Here is a 19,792-nt window from a genome sequence, read left to right on the forward strand (position 1 = left end):
TCTTTTAACATTTACTTTGGGGAGGCAAACAACTTCTATTAAGAAGCAGGACAGAAGACCCCAGCAGCAGGGAGAGAGTCTTGAAAACTAACTGTCCTCCACTTTATTTTATGACAAAGGATCTCTTACTGAACCCAGAGCCTGTATTCTGCTATTCTGGCTGATCAATACATTTCAAAGAGGGGCCTGTCTCCAGCCCCAACTGCCCAATGCTGGTGTTACAGGCATGCACCATCACGTCTAATTTCACCTGGGTGTCGGGGGTCTGACTCAGGTCACCACACACTTTTCTGACCAAGCTGGTAAATACTGACATTTATTAATTAATCCAACAATTTATTAATTCTCAGGTAAGTTATCAGCCACCTTCCATTGGGAGGAAACACGGTGTTTCCTGGAAGGATGAACAGCTCAGGTCTGACGTGCTATGAGAAGTGCAGACTGCAGCCAGGAGTGCTCTCCTTCCAGAGTGAGCAATTCAATTAGTGCATTCAATTAAAATGATGGACAGCCCCCAGATGCTGCGGGATCCGGTTTCCTCTCCTTCCATCTCACCTTGCAGAGTCTGGAAATGACCCACAGTTGCACCAAGGCCTATGTGATTATCTGAGAGAGCCAGGGCGTCCAGCTTTTTTTCCACGAGCCTTTAGAAAACTCTGTCACCCCTCAAACTAGCATGGCTCCTCAAACCAGCATGGCCACTTCTCCTATCTGAGCTTAGCGAGAGAAAGCCCACCTGAGACAACAGCACACACAAAATGCTATCTTCCTATCCTCTGGCTCAGGAGCCGAGCACACATTTTGTTTGAGTCTCCAGCTCAGAGAGGATTCTCTGTGGAACCGCATGCCTCACAGAGAGGGTGGAGGGGTGAGTGTGTGCTCCTTTCCTGTCCTGTTCTAGGGTTTAAACGGGTAGTTCTACTGGAGATGACCACCTACACAGAACTATGATTTGCCACATAGCTCAGAAACGAACTGCTATCAACTGACTTGGAACAAAGATGCGTAGAAGATATACAAACCCATATGAAGGCCCTGTGTGGCCAGCGTGGGGTGTGAGTTACCAGAACTAAGAGCTTAGTATGGGTGTATGATCAAGAACCACTGTCTCCATGTGTCATGTGTTATTACTATCAGAACATTGGCTGGCTTTCGCCTTCTCGCTACACGGAGAGCCTTCGAAGGAAAACGTCCATCTGATTCTTCCTAGAGCCTCAGGTAGAGGGTCCTGTGAGATACCAGGTGGGACCTGACTGTTTTTATAGGCAGAAACGTAGATCCGAGGTGCAGTGTTTAAACAGCACTTGCCTCGGTGGCTCTAAACCTCCTGTATTTCCTCAGCCACTGAGCAGGATGTCCCTGTGACCATCACTTCTTGAGTGCTTGGTAACTTCCCAGCACAGGGCTTAACAATAGCCCTCAAGGTACCTCAGGTGCAATGAGGACTTGGGAGGTGGTTCGCTTTGCCTCATTCCAAGACCTCTTGTTAGCTTGGTGCAATCCTGTGACTCTTGAGACTAGAGCTGAGACATCCTTTCCTGATAAGGTATACAAGTCCTTGACAGGAGATGGGCCTTTTAACAAAGCTTGGATGAGCAGGACAGCGTGGGTGTGATGCTCACCAGAGCCTCTCACTGGTTGGTTTGTAGCTGGTAGACTCTGCTGCTTCACGGTTTTTCTTGACGCCCAGAGCTGTGCTCCCTTCTCCAATAAAAATAATAATAATAATAATAATAATAATAATTAATAATGATGATGATGATGAAATAATCTTATTTTATGTATGTGAGCATTTGCCTGCACGCTTGTATGTATGTGCCCCACATGTGTGTCTGGTGCCCATGGAAGCCAGAAGAGGGCGTCAGAACTCTTGGAACTGGAATTACAGATGGTTGTGAGCCATTGTGTGGGTGTAGGGAACCCAAGCTGTGTTCTCTGGAAGAACAGCAAGGACTCTTCATTGCTGAGCCATTTCTCCAGCCCCAGCTCCTCTCTTTCCAGGGTTAGCAGGATCCCTCACAGGTCTCCCTGTGTAACTCGATACCCTCTCCTCTTCTGTCTGTGTCCCTCTGTGCACTCTCCGAGTGAAGTCCAGTTACCAGTGAGCATCTCTCCACCAGTGAGCCTCTGCCTGCCCACAAGGCAGACCAATCGGTGTGTCGGAGGAAGGAGTGGAGAGGGTAGGTACACTCTGTGGAGACACCCCACGGCTGTGTACATGCAGTGCTGAGTTAAGGTCCAGAGACTCCCAGACTCTTGAGGATACACTTGTCAAACAAAGTGAGGCTGGGTAGCAGAATCGAAAACTCAAGGCCTGCCTGGGCTACAGAACAAGTTGAGGATGTGGATATGTAAGGACTATAGCAGCAAGACCCTGTCTCAAAATAAAAAAGGAAAAGGGGGCTCCATGGTAGAGAACTTGTTTTGCAAAGGTCTGGATTCAGTTCCCACTCCTAGAAACAAGAGAGAGAAAGCAGTAAGAAAAGGAAGAGAAGAAAGGAAGGAGGGATAGAGGGATGGGGTAGGGGAGGAAGAGGGAGAGGGAGAGGGAGGGAGGAGGAGGAAGTGGAAAAGGAGGAGGGAGAAAGGGGAAGGAGAGGGATGGAGGCAGGCAGGAACAAAGGTTTATCAGACAGTGAACAAGAGAATAGAGCTTGAGGCAGAAGTACAGCCCCCACATAGGTGCCCAGCTGTGCAGAGGTAGCCAGCTAGAACCACCAGCAGACTTTCCCTCCTTGCTCTAGGTCCCAGACAGAGGGAGGATGAGCCCTAATGTTCCGTGTGGCCATTTCTCTGCTACTTACAGAGCAGAAAGACACAGGAGGCTTTACCATGTGGGAATAATGGAGCATGGGGCCAGGGTCAGGCTAAGAACAGGGAGGAGAGACCAGCAACATGTGCCTGCTGCCTTGCTCCCCTCACAGCCATACTCTGCAATCCATCACCATGGTCACACCCTAAGGTAGAGTCCTTCTCTCCTGCCATTGAAGGGAAGTGTGGGATGCTCGGAGGGGCGTAAGTGTCATCGCCATGACACGGATGTCCAGCAACTCCTCACCCTTGCCCTTGCTCTACTCCACTCTCTTACATTGCAGTAGGCTTGCTTCCTTTCAGATTCTCAGTCATATTGAAGTTTGGCTTCTGCTAGGTGGGGAGTCTTCCAAGTTTTCAGATAATTCACTATGAGCGGGCACATGTGGTCCTGCTCTGCCAGCAGTAGTGGGACCTTCTCAGCTCGTAGAGGACAGGACCTGGGGCAGGGGCTGTCCAGAGGTGACTTGTTTTCCAGACTTAGCAGAGCCACAGAGCCATCTCTACCTTTGTTGGTATCTGGACCTCTGCTGTCGATGAGCAAAGTTTTGTTTCCTGTGGTCTAGGACAGGCCTCCCTCTGGGGTCCGGTCATGTGCATGCTCGTTGCCTCTTGAGATGACAGAATGCCTCCAGAGTCTGTGGGCAGCTCCTCCATGTATTTGCCTCGCCTAGTTGGCTGGATGCCACGGAAGTCTCTTCTCGAGATTTAAACGGTAGTGGGGGGAGTGGTGCATGGCATTCTTCAGCTCCTGACTGAGGCAGACCATGGGCCAGGTCTCTCTGTTTTGCTTCCTGCCATGAACTCCATTGATAAGAGGGAACTGTATTCGTGGGGCTCTCATTGTATGCCGGCATCTTTTTATGTCAGGTCGGGGCTCCCTGGGAAACACCAGCAGCTAGCTTTAGGAGAGACAGCAGCACCTGCTATCTCTCCCTGCACCCGCCTCCCACTTGTTCCGAGTCCCTTCAGGACAGGCGGTCTTGACTACAGCCCTGTTGTCTGTCACGTTCCAAGGCATTGGGAAGTGACTGATGTCTGCTGACCCCAGGTCAAGTTCTTTCTCAGAATTTTATGAGCCACCTGATCTTGTGGCGGTAATAACAATAAAAAACGCATGTAGCACCCGACTGTGACTACTGGATGTTTGCTACGTGTCAGGTGTGGTCCTGGGCTCTCTCCAGCACATCAAAGCTACACCCTGGGAGGAGGGGCACCACAGACCTTCCGGCCTAATCCAAAGAATGCCAGGGATAAAACCTAACTGTCAGTGTACTTTGCTCTCCGTAAAGCTCTGGGCAAACCGGCTGTGCTATTGATTGATCCTGTAGGAACACCTTCCTGACTCACAGTGGACAGCACAAGGGGTGTGGCCAGGAGCTGGGTCAGTTTGCACTGCTCGGCACAGAGGGGTCCCCCTGACTGCAACTGAAGCAGAGCAAGTGAAGGCACGGAGGGGCCGACTTCAGACAAGATCCCAGCTCTTCAAACCCACCACCCTGCATACGGAGGCCAGCCAAGTGTCACATCCACTCGACACCGGTCCCCACACTGGTGCCTCAATTTAAAATAAAGCTAACATTCTGTGGCATAGTCTGAAGCAGGAGAGGGGCCCAGTCAGCTTGCCAGGAATACCACTGCTACAAATCTAATCCGGCGGCTTCCGTGGAAGTCTGATAATTGCCACTTAAAAATTATGTTGGACCTCTTTCAGTGACTTTCTTAGTCATTCATCTAGAGCTAATTATTACCAACGCATGCTTTATTGTTCCAAGTTATGTGCTAAGTGTGCACTCTGTGTGTACTTTGAACTCAACTATACAATTTGCCCCCGGGTACTGGAGGGAAATTGTGTTTTCCAAGAACAAACTTTAATCAAAAGGCAGGATTTTATTAAAGGACCACAAACACTTGACAGTTGTGTGCATGTGTGTATTAACAGTGCCACGTGATGAATTATGTATGTCAGAATCATATGCTGAGGCCATAACCCCAGAAGCTCACAATCTGGCCTTATTTGGAGACGGGAGCTTTGCGGAAGCCATTAAGGCAAGACTTCATGGCTCTCAGGCAATGTGTCTGGTTCTCCTGAAAGGAAAACTCTGGGCACAGATACACACAGAGGGGACATTCTGTGGGAACGAGACAGCACTCAGGGAGAAGCACCAGAGACCAAGGAACCCAGGGTGACTAGTATTTCACCAGAGGCTGAGAGAGAAACCAGGACATGCTCCCTCCAGCCTCAGAGGGACTACTTTGTCACCGCCACTCTGTCCTCCTGACTCCGGTCTTAGCACAGTCCTGTTGTTGGAGCCATCTGTGCATTCTACGACAAAGAGGCCTCAAACTAATACACAGTTGCAGGTGTTAAGGAGCCAGAAAGACGGACGGATGACTGACAGCAGGTCCAGCAGCCAGTGGGTAACAGAATCTTTTTCTTATCTACTTTATGTGTACAGGCACGTTAACATTTTTTATTAAAAATATGTAAAATCAACACTCAAAAAAGTGCACATAAGTGCACAGGTGGAAGGTTTCCCAAGAGAACACACCTGCCTCCCACCACCATTCAAGTTAGGAAAACAATGTGTGACTGGTGGCATTGAAAGCTCTCCTCCTGTGTTCTGGACACTGCATTTGCCACCGCTCCTGGAGCTCCCGTAGCACAGACTACTTTATAAAGACAGGAGCAGACGCCAGCTGCCTCGTGGTCATCTGCTATCATGTGTTATCATTGGTCCACGGCATTAGGTGTCCACACACAGGTGGAAGTCTGTTGCAGGAATATATTAATCATGTCCCCTTAATTCACCATTAAAGGATGTCACAGACAGAGGGGCTGGAGAGCTTTGAATTCTGGTTTTGGTGCACATCCATCTGCAGTCTGGGTGAACATGAAGCCAGGGGCGGAACTGTCTAACTAAAGAGCATGTAAGTTGAGTGTTGGCTGATGCTTCATAGGACCTGCCAGCATTCAGACTGCCATTTATATTCTTTCTCCCCTTCTCCTTTCTCCTTCTTTCCCCTCCTTGGTGCCAGTCTTTTTCTCTTCCCTCCATGTTGTTTACAACTGAGGTCACACCCCACTTCCTGGCTGCCCTTCTCCTGTGATTCTGGCTGTTCCATAGACCCTTCAGCGATGTGTTCTTTCAGCCTTGGCTTTTAAGTCGTTGCTTTTCTTGTCCGACCTTTTTTGAGTGCAAAGGGTAGAAGTTCCCCATCCTGACAGGTGTCTCATTGGAGATGTCTGCTGCACCCAGGTGCATTGCGAAGTCCTTATCCACTTCATGTACTTTATTCTACAAAATCATCTGTCTGTCTGTCTGTCTGTCTGTCCATCCGTCTGTCCATCCATCCATCCATCCATCCATCCATCCATCCATCCATCCATCTGTATATGAGCTCTCTTCAGACACACCAGAAGAGGGCATTGGATCCCATTACAAGTGGTTGTGAGCCACCATGTGGTTGCTGGGAAATCGAACTCAGGACCTCTGGAAGAGCAGTTTGCCATACTGTAAATAAGGTACTTTGATCCAATTTCCTCCCTACCTCGCTTACATGTCCCTCCCCTCCACCACTGGCCCCCCAGTCCCCATCCAAGCCTCATGGGTTGTTTTCCACCTATGACAGAAAGCATAGAAACTTTGCCTTTCTGAAGCTACCTGATTACTTAATAAACGATACCCACTTTCCCAGAAATGGCGTGTCTGTGGTCTTCTTATGGCTAAGTAACAGGCCCTTGTGTGCACCAACCACAACTTCTGCTTCTGTGCATCAGCTGGGCACCTGGGCCAGTTTCATATGTAGACTGCTGTAGATGGTGCAGAGAGAGCAGAGCATGTGGTTGTCTCCGTGGTGTGCTGGCTCTTACAGAAGTACTATAATGGGGTCCATGGTGGCTCCATGTTTAGCTTCTTCAAGGGCCTTCATGGAGGCTCCTCCAGTCTAGCCCACTGGCAGAGCCTAGGCTTCTTTCCCCACCCCATTGTCATCAGCATTTGCTGTCTGCTTTCTCTGTGGTAGCCATTCTGACTAGGATGACATGACATCATGCTGTCACTTTGGTTTGCATTCTCTTGACATATAAGGATATTAAACATCTTTTAATGTATTTATGGGCCATTTGGGTTTCTTCTTTTGCAAAGCGCACATTCAGCTGTTTTCCCATTGTGTTTTCAACTATTTATATTAATTAATTAGTGAATTAGTTAATTAATTAGTGAATTTATATTTATTTTGTTTTTTCAAGGCAGGTTTTCTCTATGTAGCCTTGGCTCTCCCGGAACTTACTCTGTAGACCAGCCTGGCCTCGAACCCAGGAATCTACCAGCCTCTGCCTCCCAAATGCTGGGATGTGTGTGCCAACTGCACTTTTACTTTACTGATGACGCTCATGAATGAAGTTCTTACCTCTAACGAGGGATAGTCTACCTTCCTGCTTCCACTCCTGCGTACCACGTTTTCCACAACTGTTTAGGGAATCTTTACTCACCTCGAGTTCATGAAAATTCTTCACACATAGTTAGGGCTTCAGCCTGGTTGGGCCCTTCTCTTTGTTTGGTGCGAGGTTGAAATAAACACACTTGCAAACACATTACACAAGGGTGTGTAAAATACTAGAACTCACCACCCATCGGTTGGAGCACATGCTCTTTGCTTTTGCTCCTATTGAAGATCAGCTCAGCTTTTCTACAGTCTTTGCAATTTCTCTAATCCTGAAGTACCTGGCGGTGATTTTGCTGAGAATGAGTTGAATCCATAGATGAAATCATAGCTAATAGCCAGCCCCTAACACGAACAAAGACTCTCTCTATGTATGTGTGTATGTACGGATGTATGTAGGTATATGTATATGTGTGTATGTGTGTATGTATGTATGTAGGTATGTATTGTGTGCATGTAAGTATGTATATGTGTGTGTAAGTAGGTATTCATATGTGCTTTAACTTTTTCCCATTCCCATGCTTCTGCTCCTCTTGCTTCCTTGGTCGTCTTTTTGGTTGTTTCAGACAGAGCTTCTCTGTGTAACCCAGACTGTCCTGGGATTTGTACTGTAGACCAGACTGGCCTTGAACTCACAGAAATCCACCTGCCTCTGACTTCTGCTGGGGTTAATGTTGTGTGCCACAACTGGCCGGGCCCTTGATTTTTTTTTTTTTTTTTTTTACTGCTGGTGTAGCTTGTGCAGCTCACAGTGTAGGAGCCCGTGGGATCATCACCACATCGGAGCCCACAAGATTGATCCTGGGTTACAACAGAAGTGTGTCAGCACTAACACGCCGACTTTGTCCTCATCTGCAAACAACCTCTGTCCTTTTAGAGCTTGTCCTTGAAAATCATGTTTCCTATGGTTAAATACACATCTGCCTCTTTTTATTTACCTTCATACATTTTCTTGCCTTAAAGTGTCAGCGAGGAGCACCAGGGGGACAATTTGACCCAAGTGCTGACAGTGGCTCATGGCTGAGCTACGGAGTGTGGCCGGAACTCCTTGCTGGAACGGTCGTTTCTATTGCAACGAAGTAGCCTCGTCAGATTTTAGGCGCTCCCTCTTACCGCTAATAATGATTTAAAAGATTCATGCCTCTAATTGGATTTAATAAGGTAATTTATTCATACATACCAGGATTTGATTATTAGTGTAATGGATTATAGTGATTGAACAAGTTGCTTTTTCCCTACCTTAGCCTTCTGAGTGTTGGGTCCCAGGTGAGCCTCCGCTCTACAAGAACTCATTTTTTAACATTGAGCGTCCCATTCCATGTCCCGTTTGAATGCTGAATTTGCATTTTAAGTGTCAACTCCACCGCAGTTCTGTGTTCTGCTTATTGAACGCCTTGATGATTTAATTTTCTAGTATTGTGTCTCAGAAATTTACATCTGGACAGTTAGGCCCGCTCCAGTTCCAGACCCCGTCCCTCCAGTAACAGAACCAGTTGTACACAGTTCATTTTGGATCTCCTGGGCCCCAGAGCACCCCTCTCCTGGGTCTACCTCACAGTCAACAATCTCCCTTGGAAACAGCTTGACAGGAAACCCTGTTCACCCTGGCCTTCTCTGACCTGGGTGGTTCTTCTGTGGGGCAGATGCCCCAGTCCTTCACCTTGGCTGTAGCTTAATTACAGCATCATCACAGGCTGCCCTTACACTACAGTCCCTTATTGACACCACGTTTCCCCACTACCTGCAAGCTAAGGGCACACCTGAGACACCCACCAGCTTCTTGCGGTCGGTTCCACCCCTGTCCATTTACTTACGGTCACCTTTTAAGTCTGTGGCCCAGCTTGGTGCCTCTCAATACTTGCCACCTGTGCGGATGGGAAAACCAAAGCGGCAATGGGCTAGCTCTGGGGAGCTTAAGGAGGGGCCAGCTTGAGCATGCACAGGTGGGGAGTGACAGAGGCTGACCTACACTCTGAATTTCTAGGGAACACGGCTTCCCAAGGCTTCTATGCTATGCCACACAGCCATCTCTGGAGAGTAGGGAAGGAAGAGGGAGCACTTTGCCAAGGTGTCCCTTCTCGAAACCCCTATTATGGACTTCTCTTTCATTCCAACTCAGCGATGGTAAGAAGGGATGTAAGAAGTGCAGTGAGACCTGCTCTCCTGGGAGGGAGGAGGCCAGGGCACACTCACATAACTGTCCTGCAGTTGTGGGACCAGGGGAAGGAACCCAGTGATCTGGAACAGTGCTAGCAAAGGACATTTGCCATCAAGCTGTAGGAAACGAGGGAGTAGGGGTGGCAGAGGCCACTTGTGTTGTGTTTTAAACCACTCTGCTCCAAGCCAGCATTGCTGTGAGTGAAACTTAACACCAGATAAGGGTGGGGCTCAGTTAATTCCAAGGAAAGAAAGAGGAAGAGAGGAAAAAAGGGGGATGAGGGGAGAGGAGAGGTAGGTAGGGAGAGAGAGAGAGAGAGAGAGAGAGAGAGAGAGAGAGAGAGAGAGAGAATGAATTTAGTTCGGCGTTTGGCCTCATCTATAATTTGCCGAGATACTGTAGCGAATATCCACCACGAACATTCCCTGTACCATTCTCTGATTTGAGTCTGAAACAGTGAGATACATTGTATCTTGCATTACAGTGCCAGCTGGATTTCCTGACCGCTACCAGTCACCTCAAGAATGGGCTTCTTAGCCTTTCATCCCGAAGGTGTCTTTCTTCCCCTTGTTTGTTTGTTTTGTTTTGTTTGTTCTGTTTTGTAAATAATTCTGGCTGTCCTGGAACTCACTACAGAGAGCTCCCTGCCTCTGCAAGCCCATGCTGGAAATAAAAGCATGTACCACCATGTCTGAGGACATGTATTTCAAAACTTATTGTTAAGGGGAAATTAGGGTCCACTCTTTAACCAACCAGCAGGGCTCCTTCCAGGACAGCGTCCCACAGAGGAGCAGTTGAGCAGCAAAGCCCAATCTCGGGTGGAGGTGACAGCCACACACTTGAGGGGTCTGTGGGAGTAACGGCATGGGGAGCTTTGGAAGGCGTCATAGTCCACGTCTCTCCCACAAATGTTAGGAGCCCTCTCCCAGGAGAAGTAGGAAGAGGTACACAATGCCCCCAGTGAATCTAAGAAAAAGAAACAGTTCCTGTTGGAAAGGAGATTCCTCCCACAGACACAAGACAGGAAGAAGCTCCAGGAGCTCCAGATGACCTCCACGAAATCTAGGGACATGAACAACACATCGAAGGATTAGGGAAATTTACAGCGGAGGTGGCAGTGTCTTCTGGGAAGGGTTGTAGCAGAGACAAAGCCTTCAGGGGTTGGAGGGAAGGGCGAGCAAGAAATGAGAAGAGATGCGGAGTCGTCCCAGAAGGAAGACAGTGAGACAGAAGGAAGAAATGAACAGATGTTTAGGGAGAAGGCTGCGGATGGCTCTGCAGCATAAATGCTTGCCGAGCAAGCACGAGGACCTGAGTGCAGACCTCTATCAGTAACATGAAAAATCATGGCAGGGATGCATAACCTAGTGATCCCGGCTCTGTGGACCTGAAGCTCCCTGGCCAGACAGGCTAGCCATGTCTGCGAGACCAAAGTTCAATGAGAAGCTGTCTCAAAATGAAATCAAGGCGGGGAGTGACTGCAGAAGACACCTGCTGTGGACCTACAGCCACATGTGCACGTGCGACCCTTGCATCAAAAAATTAATTCGGCTTCCCTGAAGGCAGTGTAGAGCTTTATGCAGAAGAAGGTGGCCATCCCCAGGCAGAGTCTATGCTACGCACTCCTAGGAGGGCTTGCGGTTTGAAGGGCCTGCTATGGGGGTGCTTCAGTTACCTATGGAGAGTGGGGTCGAGGGCTGCAAGGCTGTGGTGTCTGGGAAACTCCGAGGACAGAGTGCCAAGTCCATGAAGCATGTGGACAGTCTGATGATTCACAGCAGAGACCCTGTTAACTACTGTGTTGACCACTGCTGTGCATAGTGTGCTTCTCACACAGGGTGTGCTGGACATCAAAGTAAAGATCATGCCACCCTGGGACCCAGGTGCTAAGATTGGTCCCAAGAAGCCTCTGCCTGATCATGTGAGCATTGTGGAACCCAAAGATGAAATCCAACCCCATCTCAGAACAGAAGGGTGGGAAGCCAGAGCCACCTGCCCTGCCCCAGCCATGCCTACAGCATAACAGGGTCTTAGCAGCTGCACCCAGAGGCTGGATGCTGTCTTGTAAAGACATTTAATCTTGAGCAAAGAGAAAAAAGTTAATTCATAGATTAGATAGAATTTCACAACATGCAAATAGCAAAACAAAGAGGAAGCATTTTAACACCATTGGTGTTTTTAACATAAAAAGCTAAAGCAGGACCTTGTCTTCAAGTCTGTGGTAGCACCAGGTCCAGGATCTAATCCAAAGACCCTACTGTAGGTGGAGGAGCCCTCTGGGTATGCAATGAAATTATCTTTTTGAAGAAAAGAAATTCAGATTGCCTTCGGGAATTCTAATGGCAATGTGAAATGATATTTGTTAATACCAGAGGGAAAAGTAAGCCAGCAAAAATATTCCTTATTTCAGCACATGGTGGTTAAATATGAGGTTGAAATGCTATTATACATTCAGAAACTTAGAGAGCCTTGTTCTCACTAGGTTCTCCCCAAAGAATGTGCTAGAGAAATTGGTCCAGACAATCAAATTAATAAAAGGACAATAAGGAGACCCTGGAAAGTCTGCAGGTGAGACGCCAGGGCATGAGGGGGGCCACAGCCTCACTGGTCACCAGACAGAACCGGCGTGGGAAGCCCCGTGAGGGACAGTCCAGACCACATTGAGAACCAGCGACCAGCCCTCCCTCAGACCCAAACCCAGTGACCACATCTCCCCAAGACCAGCTGGACCACTGAGATAAGAGTCTTCTAGTAGGAAGAAAGGCTGAGACCTGGTGCTGATAAACCCTGAGGTCAACACAGGGGATGTCATGCTTCTGGGAGGCCTGTGCAGTCTCAGGGATGTGTTAACTCACATTTCCACGGTCAAAGGTGAGGTGACAATGAGTTATCCGGAAAGTCCTCTTGTCTTTTGCGTATCTTTTGGTACTTTCCAAAATGTCCCACTCTGAACACTTATTCACCTTACACATCTCAGAAGTTTTTAGAATCTCCTTTTATCCATATATATATATATATATATATATATATATATACATATATATATTCTCTTATGTGCTTAAATATTTAAATATCTAGAGGGAAGGGGTCATTACGTCCGAGGAGTCGATTAGTGTGACTTTAAAATTCTGGTGAAAGACAAGACTAGGTCTGATGGGTAATCACCTCCCTTCACTAGGCAGGGCACTGTTCCCCTGGGAGGCTCTGCTGGAGGCTCAGCCCTATGCAGCTCTTATGTTACAGTTTCCTTATCTACTGTGTGTTCCCCGTAACTGGCTCTGCATAGGTGGTCACTGGTTCAAAACAATTCTCCAGGAACTTTTGTTTTCCATCCCAAACCTTATTATGCCTCCTCTTGAGGCACTCCTGAGGCCAGCAACCCATCACCAGCCATCCTGCACCGTCCAAGGATTACCTGGTTTCATCCCTTGGAGTAAGGGAAGTTTGTGGCCCCCCAGGCCTTGGGGCACCTGCATTATCCACTGTTCCTCTCCACTGGTTTTCGGCCTGTGTCTTCTCTGTCCTGTTGTCACTCTCCCCTGCTCTCCTGTCATCTTCTTAGACCTGTTCCCTCTGCCTCTCTGCTGTCCCTGGGTGGACGGCTCCTAGCAAATGATGAGATAGCACTGGATGGCTGGGATCCTCCTGCACCTCTCATCCTGCTGCCTCTCTGACTCCTGTCCTGACTCTCAGAGCCCCTCGCCTTACAGTCCCTCGTCTCCATGCCTTCCTTTGGTCTTTCAGAAAGCCACATCCTTCAACTGTTCTGAACCTTAACTCAAATACAGTCTGGTATGCCCACATATGATTATCTGCAAGATCACTGGATGAGTGTGAGCTTAAGAGCCTCTCTCTCTCTCTCTCTCTCTCTCTCTCTCTCTCTCTCTCTCTCTCGTAAACTGAAACCCACATCCAAGGACAACACATTAGTTTAAATTGTCAGAAGCCCCTGAGTGCCACTGTCTCCGACTCACCCAGAGAGAATGTTTTCAAACTTCTGCCTCAGTCAAGGGACAAGGGAGTCCCCCATGGTTTCGTGTCTGACTTCTTGGAGAGAAGTCGACATGCCTTTCCTCCAAAGTGAACTATCATTCAGTTGTTAGGCTGCAAGGTATTCTTATACTCTGAGCAAGTGCCTAGCAAATGTATCATTTTCTTTAGCTTCGCCTCTATCGCAGTGTCATTGGCCTTTTCAACATTCTCTAGGCTTGCAGCCTCCGTGGACTGGAGCATTTGCCCACAGTTGACCACCTGCCCTAAGTCAGATTGAAAGTGTCCTGTCCCTCCATCACAGGTAGAAGGGACCCAACCTTGCTCTGCACTTGTTCACACATGTCCTCTCATTCCCATTGAAGTCAGGACTAGAGGCCCCACATATCCAAAGAAACTCCCTTCCCATCTGTAAATCTCTCAGCTGCCAAAGTCAGTCAGCATCCAGGATACCCCACTGCAGCACAGTCACCAACTACTGAACCCATCCTCGCCTTCCTCAATGTTTCTGAGTCCAGTCCACCTGACCCTGCCAGCTTGAGGTCAAGGGGCATAAGCCACAAATGTTTATTTGGTGTATGTGTGATAGATAATGCTGTCAATTTGACAGATCTAGACTAACCTGGAATGTAGGCTTACATAAATGTTGGTTACATCAATGGGTGTGGGAAAACTGATTACAACTGTGTCAGGATCCACACTTTATAGGGAGTGAGCTAAGCACACACCTGTAACATCCCTGTTCTCTGTTCTTGGTTGGGGAGGCAATGTGACCAGTGCACTCCAGTTCCCACTACTGTCATTTCTTTGCCTGGATGATGTTAGCCAAAAGTAAGCTCTTTCTGTCTTAGGTCACTTTTGTCGAAGTATTTTATTATCACAGCAACAGAGAAAGAAATTGGTTCAACATCAGGAGTAGCTACATAGCCTTTTATGAAGTCTGCCGTGATTTTAATGATTACAACTGGCAGGTTTGGTGGACAATACATCTTTGCCGGGTTGTGCTGACTGTGTGCAATTACCCAGTTTCTGAGATCAGCTTGTCTAAAACAGGACAGGAGGGACAGAGCATTGGAGGAAAACCCCAACTTGAAATGAAACAAAAATAGACAGAAAAAGTTTTACCACTTAGCTCTCCTGAATTGAAACAGTATCGTCACAGACAGAAAAAGTTTACCACTTAGTTCTCCTGAATTGAAACAGTATCTTCCCCGCTCCTCTCCTAAGGAAGCAGGATGCGACCGCAGAAACACACAAGACAAAGGCCCCTGCAGGCTTCTGCTCTCTGGTAGATTACAATCGGAACAGGTGGACAGGTGAATAAGGTTACCAAGGTGTTGTTGCCGGTCATGTCTGTAAGAGTCTGAATACAGAGATGTGACAAGAGAGCCGAACTCTCTACCCTGAGATGTGTTGCTGCAGGCTAGTGCTATTCTGTACTAGTAAAAGCAGCTCTGGGTTTACTAATGAGCATATCAGAAGAGGGTGACTACGAAGGAGAGGAAAGCACAGGGGAAAGCTACTCCCAAGCAGAAAGCAAAGAGCAACATGGGGCAAACCTAGCTAGGCATAGAGCAACCTCCCTTAATAGAAAAATACTCATGAGTGGGAGTGTTTACCTGCACCATCTGACCCTTCTGTGAGCGTCCTGCCATCTGGGGGGGGTAGATCCCCATGTACCACTTTTACCCGTTCAGGTGGCAGCTGTCACAATGTTCTAGGAATGGATGGTGTCATTGTCACCTTCAAGGTCACCACGGCGCTCCAAAAGTTCCTCATCCTCTTAGATGAGTAGATCACCACATGACAAGATGTCTTGCAGAAGCAACTTAAACTATCTTCGTGTTTGAAACAGAGAGAGAGAGAGAGAGAGAGAGAGAGAGAGAGAGAGAGAGAGAGAGAGTTCAGTCATTCCCCCCTTGCACTCATGTGCAGGGACTTCTGAGGTCCACAACATTATCCACAAAACTGTGACTTTGGAGTAGAGACTGTTCACCCCATTGATGTTTGTGAGGAGTGATGGGCTCTAAGCCCAGGTTCCCAGGCACTGAAGGGCAGGGTGGTGCCACCCCTCCCCCAGTCACACACCTTGGGTCTGTGTGCTCACCTCTGGAGTGCCATTAGCCGCTGGTGGTTTCTCTTAGTTTTCTGGTGGGAGATCAATGCAGCAGTGTCCCATGATAGAGAGATGCCTCATGCATGGTTGCCTGTAGACAGTTATGACTGACAACTCCTTCAAGCCATAGTCTGCTGAGGGTTGACCCACATGGCTGCTCTAGGTGTCGCAAAATCATGGTTCAGTGCTACATCATAAATGTTATGATTCCAAATACTTAGTCTCATGACCACGAAGAAGGAACATTTTCTTTGGTGCTGTGCACGTGTGCAGTCACACAGGCGTGAGTTCAGGTGCCTACAGGAAGAGTTGGGTTCCCCCACAACTGAGTTGTGGTTCACCGGACTTAGGTCCTGAGAACTACAGAGGCGTCAACTGCTTGATTGCTGAGATATCTTCCCCCAGCTCCATATGTGTCGCTCACTGTCACTAGTGTGGAATTCGAGTCCACAGGTACCTCATGCCTAGAATATTTCCGCTGCAGCCCAAGGGAACATGGGGACTGGAGGCACTCCAGACAGGCTCCATGGGCTTCCTCACCCTGCTCAGCAGCATTTCTCAAGTTACACTGTCGAGAGGCCGGAATATCAGTGTTACTGCCCAAAGTCAACAGGAACTCTGTTGGTAACAAAGTGAGAGGTGAAAAAAAAAAAAACACGAAAAATTAGACAATTGTTGGAGACCTGCACACTCAAGAGAGAGGTCCAGGGTGGCCTGGAAGTAAAAGGTCTGGGACCCGAGGAGGTGGGTGGCTGGACTGCACTGCTCTGTTACATCTGAGGGTTCTCCATGTGTGGAGAAGAGCAACACATCATAGTAAGTAGTTGGGCAGGCGACAGCTAAGCCTCGGGGATGAGGAGTTAATTTAATTGCCTGCTGCATCTGGGAGGAGGCCAGACATGCACATGGGTGGTCACCTGCACTAGCCGGCTTTCCAGAGCGCATCCTCCTCGGGGAGCCTCTGTTCATGGTCCCAGCTCAGCCTGTGCTTCTAAGAGAGCACCCCAGGACTCCACGCTGTGCTCCAGAAGGACTCACATGGTGTGGTTGTCACTTGCCTTTTGCTGTACCCTTTAGTCTCGAGGACAGAGATAAAGCCACCCACATCCTCGTTTTATTTATCAGAGGCATTTGAAGATGGATATGTGGGTACACCCATAAACCCAGTGATGGGGACACAGCAGCAGGAGGAGCAGGAGTTCAAGGTCCTCTCTGAGTGGATAATGAGTTGGAAGCCTGCCTGGGCTCTGTGAAGCCCTGTCTAAAAACATCCCAAATGACGACAGAGGTGTTTGAGAGGAGCATATGCTTGGGGCTTATTCTGAGGAACAGGGACCCTGGGAACAACCCCAAACCCCAATCTTCGTTCCTGCCTCACAGGAAATAGCTGACACTTAAAATGGTGTCTTCCCTTTTAGGCTATCATTCCTCCCCAGCTTTCCTGTGTTCTCTAAATGATGCTTTCCCTCATATATATATATATATATATATATATATATATATATATATATATATACATATATATATATATATATATTTAAAGTGCTTCCTGCACCTTTAAGCTATGGATATATTGGTTTTCACTGAGTATCAAAAGAAACTGACTTTTACTGATTGGCTTGCATATCAATCTATTATACCTGTGAAAGTGCGGGGTATGCTTATTTGAAACTTAATAGTAATAGGGGCTTTTGCCTACTGCTACATGCCTCCAGAGAACAAGGGGGGTGCCAGCGCCAGAAGTCATGGCAAATCTTTAGGGGAAAGTGCACAAGACTGGCGAGGAGAGCCCATACCAGCTCCTCCACAGACACTGGATCCCCTAGAGCAGGAGTTATGGGTGGTTGTGAACCACTGTATGGGAATGCTGAGGGCCAAATTCTGTTCCTCTAGAACAGTAAGTGCTCTTAACCACGGACCCATCTGTCCAGCAGCAACGCAAAACAAAATCTTGGTGTGTACAATGTGTGGTGTGTGTGCAAGCAAGCGGGGGAGGGTAAGGAAGAGGAGGGTGAGGGAGGGAGAGAGTGTATGTGGGAGGACACATGCTATGGCATGCACAAGATGGGGGGGTGTTAGTTCTCACCTTCTACCTTGTTTGAAACAGGGGCACTTGTTGACCATATTAACTGACCTATGGTTTTCTCACCATCCATCTCACCCTAGAACCTCTAAGATTACAGCCGCACGTTACCATGTCTGGCTGTTCTGTGGACATTTGGAGATCTAAACTCAGGTCCTCATACTCGCACAAACAGTGCCCCACCCCACTGAGTCATCTCTCCAGCCCAACCTAACTCAGCTACTAATGGAGAACCACTTGCCTCCTGGAGCTAACTGCGCACAGAGCAGAGCAAAGACAGGTTATGTTCCGGTAGTGGAAGATTCCAGAAAATCCTGTAACTGGGACACGTCTCCCATAGCCAATGCTTTCCTCCATAGAACAAAGGGACAGAGAGAATTGGGGAGTGGCTCAGGGTACTAGAAGACAACTCTGAGCAAATCAGTCACGTGTTGATCTTTGCATAGCCGAGTCCACTGTCGCCTCATGGGCACGCAGCATGGACACTCTGAGAGGATGCCCATTTTTGTCTAACCTCAGAACCTTTGAGATAAGACCTGGAGATGACAAACTAACCTTTGCTATATTCTCTTTGATTCTGAACTATGCTTTTTAAACAAATGTATCAACCTTAGGTGTGCAAAATGCCAGAGGAGAAGTCTGGGAGATGGCTACTGACCAAGCAAGCTGGCCGGGAGGACTTCAGAGCAGTGGGCCACGGAAGGCTTCCCTTCGGTCAGGAGCTGCCTGGGAATGGTTTTGAAATACAAAGCTGTGTCAGGCGGACTTTCGTCTCCCTGCTTCTGCTGCTCGCACGGTCGTCTGTGGACACAGGTGTGCTACAAAGATGCAATCATGGCTACACTCCCACGGGAGTGGCTACTGCTGTCTTAGACAGTGTGCGCGACATGCCTGGGTTTAGAACACACGGGCTTGGTGCTTTCACACTGGCGAAGAGACAGTGTGCACACAACCTGTCCCAGTGGGACTAAGGCTAGAGTGACAGATGAGAGTGATTTAAGTGCCTCTCTGCAAGGCTGAGTGCCACTCAGAGGACAGTACCGGGGGAGGGGGGCAGGGGAAGCTCAGTCCCTTTCCTCTGGAACTGCTGAAGACCTTCCTCTCTATTTCGGCTGGTTCATTCCCACTCTTCCCCGGACTCTCTCTCTCTCTCAGCCCATAGGCTTAAATGTGGTTTATGCTGTCACTCCACCGTTCCTGGCTCCTTGCAGGAAATCCACACAACAATGACTTCTTTCCACTCGCACTTCTAATGCCACTACACAGGAAAAAAGCTTGACAGACAGGCTTGAGCCTGGAGCTAGGCGGCCTCCTGCTTATCCACAGGCAGTCCACAGGGGCAAATAAATGCAGGAGGCAGTCAGCTCTCATTGAAGGGAAGAGGACAGAGTGAATCTTATGGTTACCTTTCACCCTCTTGCCATCTCAACTCCTCCTCCCTCAAGTTCATCGTCTTTCTGGGACACATGGTTAGTCTCCAGTAGATGTCAGGCAACCAAATCACCTCATTTATAAATTTCAGTGTTCCGTGATGTCAAAACTGCTCTCTATAATCTGGAAGAGAAAAGGATTAAATATGACTTTTAAAAAAAGTTTTGCTAGCCTCAAAGTGGCTCAGACTGCAAGACCAAACATGCATAGCATAGCGTATATTTTTCACTGAATTTAAAAGAAGTTTGGTTAAGGGCTGGTGAGATGGTTCAGCAGACAAAGATGTTTACCCACAAGCCCAGTAACCTAAGCTCAGTCCTAAAATCCACAGGACAAGGAGAAAACAACTTCCCAAAAGATGTCCTCCTGCCTCTACATGAACACTGTGGTGGCACATGAGTGTGTGTGTGTGTGTGTGTGTGTGTGTGTGTGTGTACATGTGTATGCCTGCACCCTTGCATGTATGCACACATACAAACACATGTGCATGCGTGCTCGCACGCACACACACACATACACACACATGAATGAATGAATGAATGATGAATGAATGAATGAACACATAACTTTTTTTAAAAGAAGTCTTGCAAAACTAATGAACCCAGATAAGTCTGAAAAAAAAAATTGTTTCACATATTGGGCAAACAGCCATTAAACCAAACCTCGGAGGGGCAAGTGGAGCCTTTAGCACTCGAATGGGTGCTCTCTACTTCAGCAAGAGCCAGTGGAGGCAGGGGGTTTGTCTTTGTTGTTTGCT

General features: G+C 48.1%; 1 long non-coding RNA gene across 1 annotated transcript; it reads right to left on the bottom strand.

The window, feature by feature from the left end:
- Positions 1-286: 286 nt before the first annotated feature.
- On the bottom strand, positions 287-16,965 carry LOC102554055 (uncharacterized). The gene is made up of 3 exons (XR_005495120.2): positions 16,439-16,965; positions 15,513-16,139; positions 287-15,243 (listed from the first exon to the last, which is right to left on the bottom strand). It is a non-coding gene; the product is annotated as an uncharacterized LOC102554055 (long non-coding RNA).
- Between the last annotated feature and the right edge of the window lie 2,827 nt (positions 16,966-19,792).

The sequence above is a fragment of the Rattus norvegicus genome, chromosome 16 (genome assembly GCF_036323735.1).
Source record: "Rattus norvegicus strain BN/NHsdMcwi chromosome 16, GRCr8, whole genome shotgun sequence".
NCBI lineage: Eukaryota > Metazoa > Chordata > Mammalia > Rodentia > Muridae > Rattus > Rattus norvegicus.